This window comes from Dryas octopetala, chromosome 1, assembly GCF_963921425.1.
Source record: "Dryas octopetala chromosome 1, drDryOcto1.1, whole genome shotgun sequence".
Classification (NCBI taxonomy): Eukaryota; Viridiplantae; Streptophyta; class Magnoliopsida; order Rosales; family Rosaceae; genus Dryas; species Dryas octopetala.
Genome location: NC_141366.1, coordinates 24,863,804 through 24,881,934, shown reverse-complemented (window position 1 = coordinate 24,881,934; position 18,131 = coordinate 24,863,804). Strand labels below are relative to the sequence as shown.

Here is an 18,131-nt window from a genome sequence, read left to right as displayed (position 1 = left end):
AAGTAGGGTGAATTGTATGATTTGTTTAGTCAACTTGAACAGAGATTCAATAGGTGGCCAAAAAAAAAAAAAAAAAAAAAAGAACAGAGATTCAATAGAGGGAAGTAACTGCAGTAGTAAACTCAGTTCGATGAATATGCAAACCGTCCTAAACTTTACTCCCTTTTTTTTTTTTTTTTTTTTTTTTTGCAGTGCTATCTTTGATATATTTTATATCTTTGGGTTTTTGTTCGGTAAATTAGTTGCCAAGGTCGCTCTACATAGATTCAAAGTTTCAGCATGGGTAGTGTTGAATCCATATGCAGTTGACTCTTTCCTTGGATGATGTTTTGAAATGTAATAGAATAGAAGGTGAGCTTTTTATCTTCCAACTTTCTAAGGACATTGGCTGTGAGCTTTGTTGTTATAGCAAGTGATGCTTGACAAACTGACCGAGAGAATCCAATATTCTGGGATCTTAAGCCATCTTCATTCTAGGAAAATGACTAGAACACGTTTAGAATTTTGGGTGCTTTAAGTAGAAGTCTAAAATGAGAAAGAAAGATACGTCCAAGTCCACCTGGTCCAAAACTTAAGTTGCAGGACAAAAATCCTACTGAGTGCTCGGCAGTTCTTACAGAGTGCTTAGGGGTTCTTATCGAGCGTTCAATGATTCAGATTATAGATGCATGTCAGCATGTGCATTTGTGACCTCAATTCTGTATTTGAAACCTAAAACATGCATTTATAATTTAAAATTTGTCATCTGCAACTTAAAAAGATGCATATGCAACCTAAACCCTAAACTTGCATCCGCGACCTCAACTCTGCATCTGAAACCTAAAATATGCATTCACAACCTAAAATCTGTTATCAACAACCTAAAGAGCTGTATCTACAACCTAAAAAATGCATCTGCAACCTAAAAGGGTGCAAAATCTACTGCTGTAGTTTGTACCCATAATAGGTACGAGAGCAACTAACCTTTCCTGCCTGTTTTTAATAATGTAAAAAAGCATTCTCTCTTGAAGGGAAGGCTTAAGACATTGGTATGCGGGTTCATATGCAGCCTAAAATCTACAGATGGAGGATGTGTCGAGCTCTCGGCAAGAGTATCGAGCGCTCGGTGTGCTGAGTCCTCGGCATCATGTTGAGCACTTGGTAGCCTGTTTCTGGCCTCCCGACGCATTCATACAAATAGATTGGACTTCAGCTTAATTTTTTATTTAGGTGGATTTGCAATTATGAATCTTGAATTTTTTGTCGTTGGGAGTAAATTATTATAAAAATTTTACAGTTTGGCAATGTCATAGAAAATTTCTGACAAATTTTCAAGCCACTAAAGGTACTAGTTTAGAAAAATTGCAGGGAATGACGTTTTGATGGATGGTTTTAGTGCTTGGCCACATACAATTCTTATTGTGAATGTCTTCCTTTCTCACGCTATTTTGCCATTTACTTATTCCGTTTTAGTGCTTTAAATTCTTATTGTGTATGTCTTCCTTTCTCATGTTGTTTTGCCATTTACTTATTCCGTTTTAGTGCTTTAAATAGGCTGGTCAAGTAATGGCCAAAAGTAAAAAAAGTAGGCCTGCCAAGTATGGTGCAGACCTAGTTGGGCAGAATATGACACTTCCTCGTCATATAACTCTTTAAAAACAACAAAGGGAAATCCCTCAATCATATATGACAATTTTGACACGAAGTTAGTGGGTTTGGGTTGACCATTTTTGGCCACGTATGACACAACTTGCTAAACACGAATGATAAATGGGTCGGGTTAGTGTTAGACATGCATGCATAATACGATAAACATGTTTAACTAGTATTATATGAAAAAGAGTAAATTTTCTCCTTTTTTTACTATGTATTGTATGAGTCATTATATAATCATAGAGATATTGTTTATGATTTTCTTAATATAATGATGCTTGGGCCTAAAATAACAATAGGCCAATTGCTAAAATGTAGACTTATATCTATGAAAATGCATGAGTAGGAAGCAGCCTAAAAGGCCAATGTTTGTGAAGTTATATTTCCTTAAAGTCCAGATGCGAGGAGTCCAGTTGACAACCATTTTCTAGCGGCCACTTTGTCATCCAAAAGGCCGAGCGGCTATGTCAAATCTCTACGAGGCCTAGTTAGCGGCCTATTCCTCAAAAGATATAGCGGCCATATAGTATGTCATAGATGGACTTAAAGACTTGGAATATAATAAAGTCTTATTTATAGAAGTTCTAGTCGGCCTAGTATAATTGGCCAAGTGATATGCGGCCGCTATAGGCTAGTTGGCCAAGTGTTAAGCAGTCATGCAAGTCGGCCTCTTTTTGTTGACCTATTTCCTAATCAACAAGGAGTCTATATGTCCTAGTAGAGATGCTAGTAATGTCTATCCAGCCTAGTGGAGGGCAGGTGAAGAGGAAAATGACTTCAAGAGTCTATTCGGCCTAATATAGGCCGGGTAGGGAGGAGAGGTCTCGAAAACTTGTTTTGTAGAAGTCCTAAGCTTTGAGTTCAAAGTCAAAAAGTTCTATTTGAACTTTTAATCTATAATTCATGAACTTCAAATTGTAAAGAGGAGCATAACAAGGAGAGTCTTGGACGTCCAAATGCCCAAAGTCTCGCCTCTCAAAGTCCTGACGATAAAAGTCCTAGTTCCTAGAAGTCCTGACATTTGGAGTTTGGAAGCTAGAAGTCCTTGAAGGAAATTTGTGCCCTAAAGCCAATGGTAAATGAACTTGAGGATAACATTTCAGGCAGTCGTTTGTCAACTGACCTATAAAACGACGAATGACACCTTAAACCTATTTAAGAGGAGTATATATAAATGGATAAAGGTTGCTATCCACGAGGTCTATACATCTCTGTTGATAGTTCTTAAACTACTCCTAATCAGAGGGATCACTGTTTGGATAATAGTGATTCTAAGATAGATCAGCATAGCTCTTAAGCCTACTCAATTGGGAAGACAATCAGTCTTGGACCGTGCGTGTGAGGGACACTAAGGCAAGAGCATAGGTGCCTATCGTAATATAGTTCCACTAAACTAATCTAACTAAAATAGATTCTTGTATGGGGTGAAACAGTCGTCAATCAAGATCTCATAAGGTTGTAGCAAATTTGAACTATTCCTTTGACCTGAGACACCATGACTGTCTTGTATTTCTGCTCATTATACTTTAGTGATACAATGCATGTGTGCCGAGGTACAATGTGTGTACCACTAAGTATAGTGAAAGGGAACACGAAGACATATGAGTGGTTAATAAGGGATCTATCGCCTTATCCTAAAAGAAAGAAAAAGTTTTTCCTATGCGATTGATCTAATGTGAGTCTAAAACTTCGGTCAAAGCAAATGGTGAGATGATACTTAGAATGTGGGTTTCTAATTATATCTCAACAGGCTCATAGTTAGAAAGATATATGTTATAGCATCATAATTTGAGGTTTTAACAAATACTCCATACCTCATATTTGTGATCGGGAAATTGAATGACTAAAGGATAGAGGGACCAAATCAAATTACAACTACAACTGAATAGGTTATAGAAATTTAACTCAGCGTCATGTGTGAACGTGCGGACGTTTGCACCTAATAGGCCTGTATATTCATATATATATGTATGCAATTATTTTCATGGGAAAATCAAATAGGCATTTAATTATAACATTTTATTATTACACTGCCAAGTTTTTTTTTTTTTTTTGGTTGAATTCACTGCCAAGTTGAAATAAAACCTAAGGATCACAAACTTATTGATTAATGTATGGGATACAATGAATGAGATGGATAACTGTATGGATGTTACTTTGGGTCAAAGGCATTTCCAAAGTTATTAGCAAATAATGATTAATTATGGTTAATTATAGAGGAAATTAACCACAACTGACCCTAGGTGCCTAATGAATGAGGGTAATTAATTAATCACTTGATTAATGTAAGTAAGATTTAATGCATGTTAAGCTAAGTAAACATTGTTAGGAGAATCTTTGACTAGGTCAAAGAGATAGGGTCATATATATAAATATGTGAAAGTAAGGGATAGAGGTGGAAAATGTGAAAACATGAAAGATGCTTTCACATGTGACACATGAAAATGGAGGGAATTGGATTATGGGTTATTGAATATATTAAATGAAGTGGAAATTGCACCATTGGTCAATTTATTTTTCACTTAGTTTCTTATTGGTCCACATTCTTTTTTTATTTCATAATTGTGCACTAACTTTGTGACGTGTTCTATTGTGATCCAAACCGTCAAATTAGCACAAACGGCTGTCTATTTTAGTCATGTACCGCGCACGTGGGGGCGTTGTTGTGGACCAATATAGAACTAAGTGAATAATTAGTGGACCAAAATGAAACTAAGTGATGAATTATTCGATCACAACAGTGCCTCATGTGCGCAACACATTACTATAATATACGGCCGTTTGAGCTAATTTGATAGTTTGGATCACAATGAGAAACGTCATAAAGTTAGTGGATCAATATAGAACAAAAAAAAATCTTAGACCAATATGAAACTTTCTAAATAAAAAGTGGACCAATGGGTCATCATCTAAATATTCAAAGTTTAAATAGATGGATGAGATTGATTTAGATTAATGGTCATCATTAAATCCAAGTGAGTGAAAAAGAATAGAGATAAGGTGATGTTATGAAGATGACATCACACTCCATTACCCAACCCAGTGGGTGCAGCAACATAGGGGTCAAGGACTCCTTTGTGGATGTCATGTGATCAATTCACTGTCATCACTCTCACACTCTCTCAAGTGCTCTCTATTCTCTCCAAGCCCCCAAAAACCCAAAGTTTCATCATTTTCTCTTGGCTTTATTTTCTTACAATCTATACTAGCTTCTGTTGAAAATGAAAACTTTGTTTTATTAATCCATGAGATTCCATTCTTTTCAAGTGGTATCATAGCCACTAGTTGTGATTAGACATGGAAAATTGTATTTTTGACACAACAAAGCATGAAATCACATATGGGTTGTACTTGGTGTATTCGGCCATGATACAGGATTTGGCCTCACCAACCCATATATGGTGGTGGCCGGACCCTCCTAGGGTTTTGTTTTGATGTTTTTATTTTGGGTTATGCTTATTATGATGTATTAATGTGTTAATAGCATTTAGGTGTTTTTAGTTATTGTTAAAAATGAGTTTGGAAACATTTTTGACACTCAATTTTATCAAATTATTTTGTACTCATTACTTTGGTTTATGAGTAGATGAAACTAAGACATGCATTAGTTATGGAAGTGTTTAACACATTGGTATAAACTTGATTCCACAAGCCTAGTATATAAGGCTCATTTGATTAATTTTGGTATCATAAAAATGTTGGTTTATTTGAGTTTTGTATAAACCTAAAATGCCTTTGGAGGGTTTTCATCTAAAACCAAAAGAAAAGTTTCTTGAGAAGTTTTAAATTGAGAGATTTAAAACTAGAAACTTTGTGACACCAAAGCACCCCAAGAACTTGATTTCTACACCCATGTGTATGTGCCCATGTGTGAGATCCTCTATCATGAATTGGTGGGTCAATTTATTTTTGATTATTTAATTAGAATAAAATGAATGATTATGGACAAAGACCAACAATAGCATGAAACTATGTGATTGGCTGCCTTTGAATGTATGTAAATAAATGTTAGAATGTATAGTTTTTTTTTTTTTGGATTGTAATTAAATAAGGCTTATATGCCTTTCTCCGTTCTAAATCTCATCTAATTTCTATCTCCCTAAACTTGTAACAGCCTCTAGGCCTATTGGATAGAGTTTCTTACTATTATTGTGAGTGTAATATAATTATCAAGTGAAGGAGATGAAGAAAGCCCAAGGAGATGAAGAAAGCCCAATAAGAGGAGTACAAGCCCAAAGGTCCAAGATGTGAGGCCTAAAAGGCCCAATTGCGTTAAATAATCTTTACGCGTAGTTAAGATAAATTACCCACCAAAAGGCCCATTGATTTAATGATGTGGCTCTCATTGAATCAAATTAATGATGTTAATAATCATCACAATAATCATTGCAATTTCTAGGCCATAAATGAATTTTATTCATTTAAGGGGTTTTTTTTCTAAAGTCCATTTTTAAACTTTACTGTTCATCTGGCCCATCCGCTACAGTGAAATATGTAGCGGCCCACATTTAAAAAACGGCACTGCTACAATAACGGCGTTACTGTAGCGCACTAAAGTGTTTTTTAAAAATGCTTTTTTTTTTTCTTCATTTCAGTGTCAATTGGTACAAAAATTACAAAAAAAAAAAAAAAAAAATCATAATTTAGGTATTTTTCATTCCATAAACATGTTAAATAATAACTAACATAAAACACAAAAAATCAAGATGATGCATCCATAATCTTTTGCTTTTTAATAGTAAATATAATTGTTACTATCGAATAGTAACAATCACATATTGCCACTGCCTAACAGTAACAATCACATATTGCCACTGCCAGACAGTAACAATCAGGGATTGCTACTGCTTGCCAGTGACATTCAGGTATTGCTAACAATTACCTATTACTACTGCACTTATTGCTACTGTCTGGCAGTAACAATCACCTATTGCTACTGCCTGGAAATAACAATTAGGTATGTCCAATGTTACCTGCAATTCATCCACTCAAAATTATGTCTACAAACACCACTTTTTAACGCAGCAACTAAGCATCAACAAACATTTCTAAGGTTCCAGTGGTGCCATATTAACAAGAAGCTAAACACAAAAACAAATCAAGAATAAACTAAATCCAAATCAAATCTATTGTTGATTATCTAAACCTAAGAATCCAAATCAAGACAATTGCTAAACTTTGTGTCCTTTTCTCCAATTTTCGTTGTCATCGTGTGCACAAATTCATCAAAGTAAATGGCACCATTGCCATCCTTGTCAACATTTGCAATCATTTGAGTAATTTGCTGGAATGAAACAACAGAGCAATATGTTAGCCATTTAGTCAATGGCTATAGGAAATGAAAACTTCACCTAAAAAATCATGCATATAGGAAATGAAAACTTCATTCATTTGTTTCGTTTACTCATGCTTATTACTACGCTAAGCAAGTTGCAAGCACCAAGCAATTAGCTTGGTTTTCAGCTCCTAGCATTGTGAGGACCAACTTGATGATTAGGATTGATTAATTGATGTAAAACAGTATAAGAGCAACTCCACCTTGCTAGTTAATATTATAAGGTTGAATAACTAAACATTTTAAGCAGAAAATGCAAACAAAAATTCACTCTGTTAAAAAATTATGAAAGGAAATTTGGCATATGCAAAAATTAAATGAATTTGCACACACCATAAACTAAGGCAAACAAGTAGATACTAAATTCACAACAACCATAAGTCATAACTTAAAGGGATGAAGTTCAAGAATCAACTTAGCAATGTTTTACATCACTTCCATATCATAACAAAAAATTTAGGAATCTAAAACTACATCATGCAACTACAGAGTAAAAGCATAATGACATATCTAACTATCTAAGAGTTCTAACAGAAGAGTAAAGACCATGATTGTAACGCCCCGAATCTCGAGCCCATAAAAATACTGAACATCAAACTTTTAAACTTGTTTTCTCCTTTCTTTTGAGCCATGCACATAAATATAACTAAAAACAATTTTACCAAAACATTTAAACAAAAACATTGTGTAAAAACAATTAAATAAATCTCGCTGAGTCCCACTGCCTCGTCTTCTCTTCACTGCCTCCTCAACCTGCTTAACCTACAAAAACATAATTCCTCAAGATTCAAGCCTAGACTTTACCCAGTCCTAGCCAAACCAAGTCCTAGCAAACAAATGCACACAAGAAATCAAGCAACAGTTAAACTAACTAATTTCACTCACGTCGCTCTTTGAAATCCTCCAGCTTTAAAACTATTTTCAAAAATCTCTTCTTTCAAATCCATTTTTAAATCACTTCGAACCGTAAATCAAACTCTGAAAAACAATTAATACCCTCAAGCTGTAAAACTGTTAAAATATCTGAAACAATACGCAATTCCTTACTGAAACTGTCATTTAAAACATTTGCTGGTGTAATATAATTCTTTAAAATACTCCACAACTGAAAACTCACGCCACACTAGTACCCGGGAAACTGCTGGTCATACACTGCAGAGTCATCTCTAGGCAAGTGCAGAGCAAATCTATACCTGCTGTGATGCTGGTCATACACCGCCGACTAGGCAAGTGCAGAGCGAGTGTTGGTCATACACCGCCAACTAGGCAAGTGCAGAGCGAGTGCTGGTCGTACACCGCCGAGTCATCTCTAGGCGAGTGCAGAGCAACCAATACCTGCTGAAGGGGGTACTAATATGGCGGTTTGAAACTGCTTTGAATATCACAAGCAACCACATCTCAAAAATACTCCTCTAGATAAAAACTGAAATTTTATTCTTCCAATAAATTCGCTTCAATAAAATCATACTCAAATTGTGAAAGCTGCTCGATCAAAAAATCATCTTCCAAAGGACGAAAATTCAATAATAAAACTTCCCCAAATAATGCCAAAAACCATTTCCAGAAATTATTCATACTCAATTAAATCAAGAAAAGAGTCGAATTAAAAAATGTGCAAAACAATTCGGAAAAACCAGAGATACTCTCATAGTTTAACTACGTAAAAGACCGAAATACCATTCACGGTGCCATTTCTCGGATACCAAATCTGGCAACATAACGGCATCGGGAATGAGATTTCCCGAGCCCGTATACCTGTTAAGACCAGACAACCAACTTTTAAATATTCCGGGTTCACAATTTGGCCGTTCAACGACCGAAATGGACAGTAACCACCACGCACGGTGGCTGCCCAGCCCCAGCCTCAACTACACACAACACTCACCAACACGTAAACAAACCCTGGGGTTGGTCTTTAGAAGTCCTGGGGAGGCTGATTAACAAGAAAAACCACCCATCTCGTCGCCACAAGTGGCGGAGCCGACGGTGGCAGCGGCGGCACATCCAAAGAAAATGATTTTTCAACTGAAAATCAACCTAAACTCAACCTAGGCACTTCAATTGGATGAAAAACAACTCAGAAAACATTCAAATAGGCTCAATTCAAAGTCAACCTGAAATGAGGTCAAACCCCATAAATTCAATTTCTTAATTTCACAAAATTGACTAATCCAACCAAGGGGGAAACAAAGCCCATACCTCGAGGGTCGTTTTTGACAACTGGACCGACGGCCAAAAGTCGCCGGAAGTGGCCGAAATCGACGGTGGAAGCTGGCAACCTTGAGTTGTCGATTCGCCGCCGTGGGAGGTCGCCGGAGCAAAAGAGTGGCACAGCTAAACTCGCCGGAGCCTGGGGAAGGAGACCCAAGTGGTCCGGTGTTGTAACTCCGTCGGAAAACGGGGATCGCCGACGAGGACGTTTTCTGTCTCGCGCCGATTCTCCGTCTACGGTGGTCAGCCGGCGATGAGGAGGTCGGCGACGGCGAGAGGAACTCGTCGGTGCCAGCCGTTGGTCGAAGGGTGGCCGGACGGCGAAACTGCCGAGGGGAGAGGGCAGGCGGAGAGAGAGAGAGAGAGAGAGAGAGAGAGAGAGAGAGAGAGAGAAGGGAGACGCGGGGGAGAGGAGAGAGAGTCCACCAGAAATTTCTAGATTTTGGGTATTTAAAACCCACTCATACAAAATTACAAAATTGCCCTCCCCTTCAAATGCCCGTAACTTTCAAACTGTAACTCCAATTGACGCGTGCCGCGCGTCTACAAACTCGTGGACTCGAGACCTTTCCAACATGCCCAAAGTCAAAGACAAAAGTCCATTAGCTTTAAAGGTCAACTTTTTGTCCCGCCCAATTTAAAACAAAAATAAAAAATTAAATTCAAAACCTTTTAATTTCTAAATAAATCCCAAAATTCTTAAAATAAATATTCAAAATATTTAAAATAACTCTTTAAAAAATACGGGGTCTTACATTGATACATGCATGCCACCAAATGAAAATCTTTTCTTAGTCAAAGAGGCTGAAACCCATATCCTGCAAAAACATGATTTCAGAAGTTAAGAAACACAAACAGTCAAAACAACAACAATCTAGCAAAAAACATGTAAACTTAAAATAAAGAAGCAATCTAGGAACAAATTACGACTGCATTTATAAACAAACATAAATGGTGCATAATATTTGCAATAAAATCGAACTATCACGTTTCCCTAAAACAACTTCCAAAGTAACATTTGCAAAATTAAATTACAAATATATTGTCCTCAAGAACAGGGTATATATTTTCAGATTGTGCCTCAAATTTTCCTAAACCATTTGAACCAATTTCTATAAACTATCATCCAATATCCCTAACGAATTAACATCAAATTTCATCAACGAAATACCCATCAATTCATCATCAACCTCCTGCCTACAAAAATTTCAAAACAAAAAAAAAAAAAGAAATAAAAAACAACACATCAATAATCATAAAGACCTAGAGAGATGAACTACTTGGTTCGCCGAGATACAAGAGAGAAGAATGAGACTTGATACGTCGAGAGAGAGAGAAGAGGAGTGGTCTACACCTGGGAGCGATCTCCTGGTTCGTCAAGAACGATCTCGCGCCTATACCCATATCCAATGGCGGCTGGATCTCGAAGCTCATTGATCCGATCCAGCAGAGAAGCTGCCGGGCTGTGCTCCATGGCGAAGATGAGAGAGTGAGGGAAACAAAATAGACGGAGAAGACGAGACGGAGAAGAAGAGGAATGTTAGAATGTGGACCGGGTTAAGTGTTATTGGACCTCCTTCAAAACAAAAAAAAAGCACATGAGTCTTAAAGGTATAGAGAGCTCAAATCTGAGTTTTATAATCATTTACTTTTTAAGTAATTTAAAGATAATTCATATTTTATGATAAAAATAAGTTTATGGAAAAGCATGAAATTATATTAAATTACTTGAGACATGGTTCTTGAAATAAAAAGTTGATGCACATTCTCAATTTTGAACTGTTTATTAAACCAAAAAGTTTTTGTTATTGACAAATAAACTAGTGGAAGTATAGCTGACTATTTAGAACCATAATTTACTAGAAAGTTGCAAGTGATCAAAATGCATATATGTATGGTTTATATGTAATGCATTTGAATGTATGCTCATGAAGGTAGCAAAGGAAATGAATCTTGAGACCTTAGGTTTTCCTAGAAAGATTATCCCTCACTTCAAATAATAAAACCTAAACGTAAAGGGAAATTAACCCCCTTTCCGTGGCCTTCCACCATTATTAGAAAACCTTCACACGATGACATGATGATTTAATCCACCCAAATATGGGGGATAGCCTGACTTCCCACTATGCTTGGAATTCTAATTACATTTGTGAGAGTGGGTTAGGGAACCGCATGTGGTCAAGATCTGTTAGGTTAGATCAAGTGTGTTAGCATGCTTATACTTGCTTAAAATGGTGGATTCAGTTTAACTAGAAGTTAATATCAAGATCTGTTAGGTGAGATGATTGTTTATAGAGGCTTAAACCAAATTGGAGTCTCACATTGTGATGCGAATATATGTGGCATATTCTCATAAATGTTGAAATTGACCAAAATCAGTTAGGTGCGGTCAACTAAACAATTAGGATCTTCCAATTTCCTCTAGAAATTTGTGGGATGATTCCCGATAATTCCCTTGAGGGATGTGGTTATCGTTAAATTAGTTAAAGACTTTAGATTAAAGTCCCAATCTATTTATATGAATTCATTCATGACAATCACTTATTGTTTGCCATTGTATATATGTATGTAGATTGCATCATGTCGCTAGAAGTTGCATTAACTGAATTATACCAAGATCCACTCCATGGAACAAACTTTGATGATTGGTTCCAAAGACTAAGGATTTTATATCCTTGATGGCCTGATTGAGTACTATATTGTAGTCTATTTTGTTATGGTTCCCTCTTCCCATTGAGTAAGGAGGATGAGACTTTGTATCACCGCACATCGATGATGAAATAAAGGGAAGGCAATTCATCCTTGGCTCTATAGTTGAACCCATCCTAGCAAGCTTGAATGTGAATGAATATTGTAGGACTATGATCCTAAGGTTGTGTAAGTTTTGTACTTCACATGATCTTTATAGACATGTAGAGCTTTACAACCTACTATTCTATAGGCAAATGGATGAAGCTTCAAGTGTATACAACCATGGGGTATACTTTAAGGATACTATCTTGTGCTTATCTGTTGAGTGTCCTTGCTTAGTCTTGGGGAGTTTTAATGCACTCCTTAATGAGGGATTCCTCCATTCTCTACCCATTTCATTCAATTCACCCCAGTTGTGAGGGAACACCTTTTGACATTAGGAGAGGTCTCCCTTGATAGGTTGATCTTCTTGGCCATGAGCTTTGAAACAAATGTCTTGGGGAATGAGAATGCATGCATGCTTGAGGGAACACTAAAAGTGGAGATCAGGACTGAGAGTATAGGAACCAAGAAGAAGAGAAGATGGCTTTGTGGCAAATGTGGGAGGAATAGGGATGAGAGACGTCTCCACAAGGGCCGCAGAGGCATCTAGGTACCCTCACCATCTCGTTTGTCTAATTATTTGGAATCTGAGTTATTTGAATATTGTTTCAAATAGACACTAACCTCTACACTGTAAATTGTTATAGGTGTCGGGAGGCATTGGTAGTGGTGAAGAAAGATGAGGACATGAAGACTTACTGTTGAAATATACTCTTATGCAATTAGTTCCTTACCATAGATGGATTCCCTTAGTTTGTGGGTTTCCTAATAGTTAACTTACCTATTTTGTAATTATTGTATTAGGGTTAACTAAGTATATATACCTCTTAGTGAGAAGAAGAATACAATTGATTAATTCCAAAATAGATTTCAAGTTGGTATCAGAGCCGACACTTAGAAACAAAAGCCGCACCCTCGTGTCACATCACCAAGAACGAATTTCCTCTTTGTGCCTACTCTCGAATCAGTGTCGCACACCACCATCATCTGTTATCATCTTTGAATCATACCCATTCATCCGAATATGGGCATGATACTGAAGCAAGTGCCTCAGCCGCCACGTACTCCACCAATCATAGTTTAGTCCGAGGGGTTTGGATTCAATGCTAGAATCATCCTCACTGAATCAAACTATGATGTGTGGTCTCAAATCTAGAGATGCACATCGCTGGTCGTGAGAAGATCGACTACATCATTGGTACATCTACTCTGCCAACATACACTGATCCCACTTATACAAAGTGGTATGTCGAGAATCAAAAGGTTAAAGGATGGTTACTGATGTCTATGACACCTAAGATTATGAAGCGATTTATTCGCCTTCACACTGCCAGTGAGATTTGGAGTGCCCTTGCTAAGGCGTTCTATGATGGAACCGATGAAACGCAAATTTTTGCATTGAATCAGAAGGCCTGGTTGTCAAGCAAAATGGTAGACCAATTGCTACCTATTATGGTGACTTGACTGCAATTTTCCAGGAGCTAGACCACCGTGATTAGATATCCATGAAGCATGAAGATAATGTTAAGGCATATATAAAGGCTATAGATCACCAGCGAGTACATATTTGTCTTGCAGGATTGGATACAGACTTTGAACAAGTCCATGGCGAGATTTTGTGCAAAGACTGGAGGAAGCATATGCTTATGTTCGTTGTGAGGCTCTTAGACGAACCACAATGAATGGGGAACATGATCAGTCTGAAGCCACTGCAATGGTGGCGCGAAACAAAAGAGCTTCAAACACACATGACCGACTTAATCCACGTTCTGATCAGTTTAGATCTGCCCCACGCATAACCCGGTCAGACTGGTCTGATTCCTCTCAGTCTGGCCGGTCTCAAAATCGCCCTTCATCTCTCATTGTGGAGAACCTAGCCACTCCAAAGCTCGATGCTTTGAACTTGTGGGTTATCCAGACTAGTGGGATCATACTCAAGATTCAAGGAAGAAGAATTCGAGCCGTACTCCTACTGCTACTGCTGCTGCTGAAACATCTGATCCTCTAGAGTCAGTTCTGTGCTACTGACAACCTCAGGTAACAATGGTAAGGCTTTAAAAGTTTTTGCACATGTTTCTAATAGTGCATGGATAATTGATTTGGGAGCGAACGATCACATGACTTTTTATTCTAAACAAGTTCAATCCATGCAACCCTCTAAATAGTCCATTGTGTCTACTGCCAACGGTACTCCTGCTCCAGTCATTGGAGGAGGGGCTATTACTCTCATTGACCAATTGAATTTGGATTCTGTTCTAGTTGTTCCTTCACTTGATTATAATCTCTTATTTGTTACCCAAATAACTAGTGCTTTAAATTGTCTTGTGATTTTCTGGCCTCATTCTTGTGTCTTTAAGGATATCCAGACTCACAAGACAATTGGTTATGGTACTAGGCGAGGAAAGCTGTACTACTTGGAGTTTGGCACCAGACAGTGAGCGCGAATTGACTCAGGCTTTATCAGTGGATGGTTCAGGAGGGGGAGCATAGAGAAAGTCTGACATCTTGTTATGGCACCGACGTCTAGGGAATGCTTCATTTGGCTATCTTAAACGATTGTTTCCTAAGTTGTTTTTCAGATTTGATGTTTCCATTTTTAGTTGTGATATTTGTGAACTGGCGAAAAGCCACCGTACTTCTTTTCCTATTAGTTTGAATAAAAGTTCAGTTCTTTTCATGGTTGTTCACTCTGATGTTTGGGGTCCCACTCAAGATGCCACCTTGAGTGGTGCCCGTTGGTTTGTTACATTCATCGATGACTGTACAAGAATGACCTGGTTTTGTCTTATAAAATCCAAGGCTGAGGTGAATTTATTATTCTAGAAATTCCATAAGATGGTCACTACACAGTATCAAGCTAAAATTCAGGTACTACGCACTGAAAATGGCGGTGAATATGTGAATTCTAAGTTAAAATAATATTTGATTGCCCATCAGACTACTTGTCCATACACACCCTAACAGAATGGGGTGGCTGAAAGGAAAAATTGCCACCTTCTTAAAGTCACTCGGGCTTCCTTACTTGAAGCAAATATGCCATTGTCTTATTGGGGCGAAGCAGTATCTTCTGCAGCCTATCTCATTAATCAGGTTCCCTCTCGTACTCTCCATTTTCAAACACCTCTACATGCCGTGACTGCGGCGGTTACTACTCCTTCTATGCCAAATCTCTCTCCACGTGTTTTTGGATGTGTAGCCTTTGTACATGTTGATAAGCACATGCGCAGTAAGTTAGCTCCTCGTGCTCTTTGCTGTGTCTTTGTGGGTTATGCCTCCGGTCAGAAGGGCTACCGTTGCTATGATCCTCCTACTTAGAAGATGTATGTAACCATGTATGTTGTGTTTCATAAAGCCGAATTGTATTTCTTACTTGATTCTTCACTTCATGGGGAGAACCATAATGAAGTCCAGACTCTGAATTATGACTATGGTGTGCACCAATTGGAAAATTCAAATCAAACTGACCGGGTTGTAGACAATTTGGACTCGAGTGGTTTTGACTTGGACGTAAGTGGTGATGATTCTCCACAAGATGCAGTTAGTGATGTGCCACCACTCACGGATCCACCATCACCGATCATAGAGATGCTGCAGACACCAGCCATGTCGTCATCTCTTATGCCAAATTTGCCTGATGTATTTAACCAATCGTCTTCGGAGAATATTTTTGACTCTGTCTCAGGTACTATCTGAACTCCAAGAAAAGAACTTCCAACTCGTATTAATAGGGGTGTTCTTAAATCCACGTATGAACCTGATCACATTAGCAAAGTTAAGTATCCCATGAGTCACTATGTGTCTAACCACCGTTTGTCAAAGTCATGTGAGTCATTTGTGAATCAACTATCTGCTGTATCTATTCCTAACTGTGTGCAGGAAGCTTTAGCCGATCCTAGCTGGATATAAGGCAATGAATGAAGAGACGAGATCATTAAACAAAAATGCTACTTGGGAAGTGGTTGATTTACCAGTAGGCAAGAAACCAGTGGGTTGCAGGTGGATCTATACCATTAAGTACAAAGTAGATGGAACAATTGAGTGGTTCAAGGCTCAATTAATAGCAAAAGGATACACACAGACCTATAGCATAGACTACATGGAGACATTTGCACATGTAGATAAAATCAACATTATTCGAGTTTTGTTGTCTTTAGCAGTGAATTTAGATTGGCCCTGCAACAATTTGACGTAAAAAATGCCTTTCTACATGGTAATTTGACGGAAGAGGTGTATATAGATCTCTCTCCTGGGTGTAATATGCTAGGGAGAAGTGTGAGACAAGTTTGCAAACTAAAAAAATCTATGTATGGTCTGAAGCAATCCCCTAGAGCTTGGTTTGGCAGATTCACAACTTCTATGCGAAGGTTTGGCTAAAGGTAGAGGAATTTTGATCACACCCTTTTCCTGAAGCGTAAACAGGGTAAGAATACAACACTTATTGTTTATGTTGATGACATGATAGTGACACAAATGACCCAAAGAAAGGAAGACATTACAAAATTATCTCTCTCAAGAGTTTGAGATGAAAGACCTTGGTCCTTTGAAATATTTCCTTGGAATCGAAGTTGCACGATTGAAAAAGGGTATACCTTGGTCCTTTGAAATATTTCCTTGGAATCGAAGTTGTACGATTGAAAAAGGGTATCTACTTGTCTTAGAGGAAGTATGCTCTTGACCTCCTACATGAAATAGGTATGTCTGCTTGCCAACCAGTCAACACCCAAATGGAAGTAGGTCTAAAATTGGGAATAGATCTGAACCAAGTACCAGCAAACAAGGGGCAATATCAAAGACTTGTGGGAAGATTGATGTATTTAGCACATACAAGACCCGATCTTGCCTATGCATTAAGTGTAGTCAGCCGATTTATGCATGCTTTTGGTGAGCAGCATATGGATGCCGTGATGCACATATCGAGGTATTTAAAATCTTGTCCTGGTAAAGAGATTTTATTTACAAAAATAACCATATAGAGATTGAAGGCTATACTGATGCAGATTGGGCAGGAACAATTGATGATAGGAGTTCTACTTCAGGTTATTTTACCTTTATAGGAGGTAACCTTGTTACCTGGAGGAGTAAAAAATAGAATGTTGTTGCTCGTTCCAGTGCCGAAGTAGAATACAGAGGAATGGCACAAGGAATTTGCAAAGTTTTGTGGCTTAGATATCTATTGCGAGATTTAGGTTTTCCACCTAAGAAAACAATCAAGTTGTATTGTGATAACAAAGCCGCATGTGATATTGCCCACAATCCAGTCTAACATGACCGGACAAAGCATGTTGAGGTAGACATGTTCTTCATCAAGGAAAAACTGGAAGACAAGATTGTAGAGTTAATTACCACAAGTCAAATCTGAAGATCAACTGGCAGATATCCTCACTAAGGCAGTTTCGGATCAAGTTTTCTCAAAGTTCCTAGTCAATTTGGGCATGTATGATATCTATGCACCAACTTGAAGGGGAGTGTTGAAATATACTCTCATGTAATTAGTTCCTTACCATAGATGGATTCCCTTAGTTTGTGGGTTTCCTAATAATTGACTTACCTATTCTGTAATTATTGTAATAGGGTTAACGAAGTATATATACCTCCTAGTGGGAAGAATACAATTGATTAATTCCAAAACAGATTTCAAGTCTTACGACATATCATCTTACATATTTTATGCTCGACGCTTGGGAGTCCTTCACCATGGTGCTAGAGGGCAATTTTATACATTTCAAATATGTATAATTAGAACTACACTATTTAGAACATTTTATTTTGGTCTGTAATAGTTTAAAACTATGGATGTTATTATTTTCAGACATATGTTATATTTGTGTGACTTAGTCACCTTTATATATATATGGATGTAGTAGTTCTAAGAAATGCTAGCACTAATTGTTTATTGATTGAGTGTGCATACTTGAAGGTTATAACCTTCACCTTTCCTTAAAAAGAAGAATGCATGGATTGAGTGGGAGTATGTCCGGACTCAAGTGTGAACTAGTTTCAAAAAAGGTCTAAGACCTTATTATTAATCATTGGAGAATGATAATAAGCTAGTTTCGAGGATAACTTTTATAAGTATTCGATTTAACGTACCCATGATACTTGTCGATATCATTAAATATGGGTAGATCATTGAGCTAGTGTGAGTAACTTTCAGTGCCTA

At 37.6% G+C, this 18,131-nt stretch overlaps 1 pseudogene; it reads left to right on the top strand.

The window, feature by feature from the left end:
• Nucleotides 1-13,129: 13,129 nt before the first annotated feature.
• On the top strand, nucleotides 13,130-14,461 carry LOC147299373 (uncharacterized; annotated as a pseudogene).
• The last annotated feature ends 3,670 nt before the right edge of the window (nucleotides 14,462-18,131 follow it).